This window comes from Pholcus phalangioides, unplaced genomic scaffold, assembly GCF_987345545.1.
Source record: "Pholcus phalangioides strain wild (caught in Gottingen) unplaced genomic scaffold, Ppha-v1.0 ptg000005l_1, whole genome shotgun sequence".
Lineage (NCBI taxonomy): Eukaryota > Metazoa > Arthropoda > Arachnida > Araneae > Pholcidae > Pholcus > Pholcus phalangioides.
Genome location: NW_028301598.1, coordinates 12528251 through 12534250, shown reverse-complemented (window position 1 = coordinate 12534250; position 6000 = coordinate 12528251).

The following is a 6000-nucleotide window of genomic DNA, read 5'->3' as shown; positions in this document are numbered from 1 at the left end:
TCTTAAAATAAACAGTGTAACACTTAAAATACTACCTTGAGGTACACCTTGTTCTTGGATTTGGGGAGCTGATAATGTACTTCCGATCCGTACCTGGAAGATGCGTCGAGCGAGAAAGTTCTTAATGAAAATGGGCAAGTTGCCCCGCAAGCCGCAATTATAGAGGTCGGAAAGAATTCCGTGCCTCCAAGTACGGTCGTAGGCCTTTTCTATGTCGAAAAATATGGCTAGCATATGCTCCCTCTTCACAAATGCTTGTCTTATTGATGTCTCAAGGCGTAACAAATTGCATGTTGTTGACCTGAACCGTCTAAAGCCGCTTTGATGTTTCGATAAAATATTGTTAACCTCAAGGTAGTGCATAAGGCGATAGTTGACCATGCGTTCCATGAGCTTACATAGACAACTGGTCAAAGCAATAGGTCGGTAACTGTTCGGTTGTTGAGGATTTTTGCCAGGCTTCGGGAATGCAAGAACTATGGCTGCTCGCCAGGTGTCAGGAAATGAATGGCTGACCCAGATCCGATTAAATAATATGAGTAAATGTGAGTGTGATTCTGGTGATAGATGCCGAATCATGGAATAATGAATGGCATCGGGCCCTACAGCTGAGTCAGGACTTCGCTGCAAGGCCGTCGTCAGTTCATGAAGGGTGAACAATGAATTGTACCCCTCCGGTGTAAAAGGCCGGAAGGTGTACGATGTACGTTCGGCTGATGATTTAATGGGATGAAACGATGGGGGATAGTTCGCATCACTGGAGACAGTGGCGAAATGGGCGGCGATGGTATCCGCAATATCCCTCACATCGCTGATGATAGTGCCATTGGTATTTAAAATGGTGATGGGATGAGACTGATAATGACCATTGATTTTTCGGATCCGGTCCCAAATGATTTTGGATGAAGTTGATGAATTGATTCCCGTCGTAAACTTTTGCCAGGACTCGCGTTGAGCCTGGCGCCTGGTTCTTCTCGCTATCGCCTTTGCTTTTAAAAATGCCAACTTGTTGTCATGGGTAGGATACCGCCGGAACCTACTCCATGCTTTCTTTTGTGATTTAATCGTGAGATTACATTCGTGGTTCCACCAAGGTTTAGGAAATTTAGGAAGTTTCGAGGAGACTTTAGGTATTGTTTCATTTGCTGCAGAGATGATACAACTGGTCACAAGGTCGACACAGTGGTCGACGTCGGGTTGCGAAACCATATCCTCCGTGATTTCTGCCTTGACCGTGAAGTCTGCCCATCCGGCGGCCACAAGCTTCCACCGAGGAGGACCCTCAGGTATGCTATGGCTTCGATCAAGGCACTTAACCACTAGAGGAAAATGATTGCTCCCGTGGAGGTCCGGATCAACCGACCAGGACCAGTTGGGCAAGAGTGAAGGTGAGCATAACGATAAATCTATTGCAGTGAAACTATTGTTTGGGGCATGAAAATGAGTGAAACTGCCATCATTCATGATGGCGAGGTCCATGTCTTCTAACAGCCGTTCAACCATTTCGCCACGAGGGGTGTTGCTGTTAGAACCCCATATCATGTTATGTGCATTGAAGTCTCCAGGAAGAAAAAATGGTGGAGGTAATTGATCAATCAGATCTTCTAGATCCCTCTGTAAGATGGTGTCATTTGGTGGCAAATAAATGGAACAGATGGTAATTCTTAGGCCTGCCACGCAAACAGGATGATAGTGATTGATCAAATCCTTGAGATCTTCATAATTGGATCTAAGACCACGAATGTTCCATTGGATTATGTTGGCCATAAATTAGGTAGAAGTAGACGGTTCGAGGTCTTTAAATTTATTCCGGTCTAGTTTCCGGCGAGTACCACCAGATTCTGATAGATTATCAAGATCCATGTCACCAATTGACTTGTCATCAATTAGTGACACATTCTTGAGGGTGGGACATTTTATTGCTCTCTGTATTGCTTTTCTTGAATATCCGGTCTTTTTAGATTTATTTCCAGAATTAATCTTGGGTTTAGTAACAGTAGGTTTTTTGAATGTGTGCACTGTTGCTTTTCCTGCCTCTTCTTCGGAGGTAGTGGACTCCCTCCGTAATCCAGCAGAGCAACAGCAGCCACAACTATTACACGGTTGGTTAGATGATGATGTTTGAGTTGATGTATCAGCTATTGGTTCAGTCTGAGTTGTTACGGATGCTTTGGTGACATTGTTAGTCATATTAGCTGATGATGGATTTGTTACCATATTAGAATATGATCTATTACCTATTGGAGTTTGGTTAGAGGTTATACGACGGCGTGCTTCGATATATGAGATGTTATTGAGGACCTTGATCTTCTGGATCTCTTTTTCTTCATTCCATTTCGGAAACTTTCTGTCAAATGCGGGGTGGTCGCCACCGCAATTGACGCACTTGAATGGTGAATTAGTGCAGTTGTCCGAAATGTGGTCCTTCTCACCGCATTTTGCGCAGGTGGGTTGACTGCGGCACGCCGTTCGTGAGTGGCCGTATTTTTGGCAGTTAAAGCATCGAACAGGGTTAGGAATGTATGGCCGGATTTTGAGGTTATAATAACCTATTTTGATATCTTTCGGCAATGTTGGTGATGAGAATGTGAGAATTATGTTTCGTGTGGGAGCTGGATTGCCATCTTTGCGGCTCATAATATGTTTGGCAGATGTTACGCCTTGAGACGCCAGCTCTTGTGTTAGGTCTTCTTCATCCATGTTAATTAAGTTATTATCTGAAATGACACCACGTGAATAATTCAACGTGGGATGGATTTTGACTGTTATTGGAATGTCTCCGAGAGATGTGAGCTTTTGAATGAGTTCGGCTTGTTTGGGTGTGTTAGTTTCGATGAGAAGGTCTCCTGAACGAAGGGCCTTCACCGATTTTAAGGTACCAACTGTGCCATAGAGAGCTTTATCTATTACAAATGGTGATACTTTGGCCAGCGGTTTTTCGGCATCTGAAGAGTGCAGAAAGAAAAATGAGACAGTTGATGAATTTGAAGCAGTTACAGTGACATGTGTTTGGTTTGAAGCAGTTCTTTGACGTTTTGGTGCATTTTGATTTTTTCCCATATTTGAATGGGTATTGTTCCACTCCCACCCACCATGGAGCCCTACGAGGGGACGCGCACACGTAACCGGTGAAAGTTAGTAGCAACGTCAGGTTAGGTGGGAGCTATACACCACCAAAGCAGGCGAGCAGACGCGTTCAAGATCCAAGATCGTCGTGAAGCAGCACCAACAAACCTCAACGACGTCCGGCAGGCCCGGCCCCTCTACCTGCCCAGTAGTGTAACCCCTTAAGCCACCGAGGCGACCACAGCCGATTGACCTGGACGGGGCTAATCCAAGCCTCCCGTTTCGGCTGAATCCGAGGCCAAAGCTAGCGCATCAGGCTAACCAGGATCCCCATCTCCAGCCTTACGGGTCTCCACGCACGGCAAACACGCAGGTAGACAGCGTCCCGGATGGAGCATACGCTAGAAGCAATGCCCCATCCGGGAGGACCCCTCCCCGCCGGAGCGGGGCCCACAATGAGGGGTTGGACACAGAAGACAAACATGTACAGGACGAAACGAGACACAAGACATGTACTGCAAGATGTGTAAAAATAAACATGTAATTTGGGCTATTGAAGGTGAAGTATATGAGCACAAAAAGCGATGACAATGACGTGTGATAGATTTGGCGTTACCCAGAGTGCACCACGAGGAGGCCTATCACATTACACCCCAATTATTGTCTCTTTTCTACGACATCTTACATTTACTGAGCTTTGAACTCTAAATTCCGGCGTTTATTTACCCTATTTTCTGTATCCCTTAATTAATAACTCGCCGTGATTAGCTCAGTTTTGTATTATTGTTGTGACCTCGATATACGATGCCTCAAGTTAACAACCTCACACAATTGGATCGGAAGATACTTGAGGATCTATTCTCTGCTGTCTCACCGGTGTCTAACACCACCTTAAGTGCACTACAGACAATATCATCGGAGGTTCCTGATGACCTTGTAGTTCCTGCGGCTCATCAACAAATGACTCCTCACAGATCATCAACATCACCTATTACGTCTTCCCCAAACAATAGCGGCAATCTCGGAAAAGAAGGATTTCAAGACCATCACTCCTTCATCCTGCTACAGCAATCTCCCAAGCATCAAAAGACCGCTCAAAAACTGAAGACTTTGAAGACAAACAAGACATCTAAATCATACAAAAAGACCTCGCGTAAAGTACCATCTCTACACACTTCGTGGCGATCGCCGTCTATACAAGATCCGCTATCCCTGAAACACTTCTGCAAGTCTCATTCAAGTATTCCAGCTCTTGCACAGCAGAAAGCCCAACCGTGCAAACTGAAAAGGACTAAGGACATCTCAACCAAACATAACCGTTCGTCCAGTAAACCCAAAGATAACAAGAAGACAAAAAAACGGCATAAAAGACAGCATAAACCCTCACCTACTGTCTTCAACAACGCTATAACGACTACGCCAATGTTCTCTCACTATAGCAACCACGACTTAAACCTAAATTCCAGCTCTTCAGACTATTCCTTTGAGTCATCGCTTGATAGCAGCCTCTCGCTTTGTCCAGGACTAAAATACTCTATTCACGATGCTGATACATATTCCACAGCTCATCCTAAAGTGCCAAGCCCCAACTGTGGAGTCAACAAGCCTGAATCAGAGTTACCCAGAAATACCCGCTCTGAAACGCAATCAACCACGAAAATCTGTACAACCCCGAAATCATCCAGGTCTCGAAGAACTCTCAATCATTCAGCTTCAACAGTACGGACGCCAAATGTGACATCACCGCTACCTCTCCTCAGCCCGGATCAATATTCATCAGACCCTGAACAAGAAAAGAAGCAACTAGCATTCCACGTCTACGAGCACGATCATAAATATCGTGACGTTGTTCACATGCTAGGTGATATAAAAATTATTCTCAATTCATACAATGGCACGAAAGGTCAAACATCGATGAAATACAATATTCCACTCAAACCAAGGAAAAGAGGAAACAAACTACTTAACACTATTCTAGACTGGCTCACACAACATGGGGATACGAAGGAACAGGCCACTCAAACAGGAGGTTTGCAAAAATATATAGGAAAGCCTCAGCGTCAACCCAAGCGCACGTGCACGAATTCATCCCAAACTGCGCTCCAAGCCATTGCGCCTCCGAAAACTGTATCTGACCAAACTGCTGCGCATCCTTCCTCTCCGATTGGTAAGATGACCACCGCAACGCAAACATCTCCTCAAACCATGTCACAACTTATACCCCTAACTAACAGGCCCTTGGAAGCCGGACCATCTACCTCTGATCAGCCAATAACTCATGACACTAAAACATCCACAACCTAGGCGAACACCGTGGTGGAACCATGACCTAACTAATGCCCAGAGAGGAATTCGCCGCCTGGAACGACGCATTTCTCGCCTTAATAGACGTAACGCCGATTCAAGCTTGGAGACTCTTTGCCTTCGTAAAGCCCGAGCTCAATTTAAACTAGACGTCAGGAAGCACGGGTTGACATCCTGGCAGAATCTCTTCTCAAATTCTGCTTTTGCCTTCGGCACACCCTACAAGGCAGTCTTCCGCTCTCGTCGTCAAAGTTCTCGTTCCACTGTCCATCCAGTAACAGATTCAGCTCTTCAACTTGCTGATCTACAGTTAAAAAATTTTTTCCCAGACGTATCTAGTATGATCTCAATTCATGAACCATGCCCCTCGGACCCGTTTTCAGCAACTCCGTTCTCAATCTCCGAAATTCTCAACATTATTAAAAGACTCAACTCCAGGAAGGCGACCGGCCCTGATGGCTTCTCTAACCCGGTCGTACAGAAATTCATCGAGGCCAACCCGTCTTATTGGTCAAGATTAACAAGTGCCTCATTCTCAAAACGTTCCCTTCATCCTTCAAAATGGGGCGTCTGGTTCTACTCTCCAGATCCTACCTCCTCAAGGCCAATCACAATCATTTCTAACTTGGG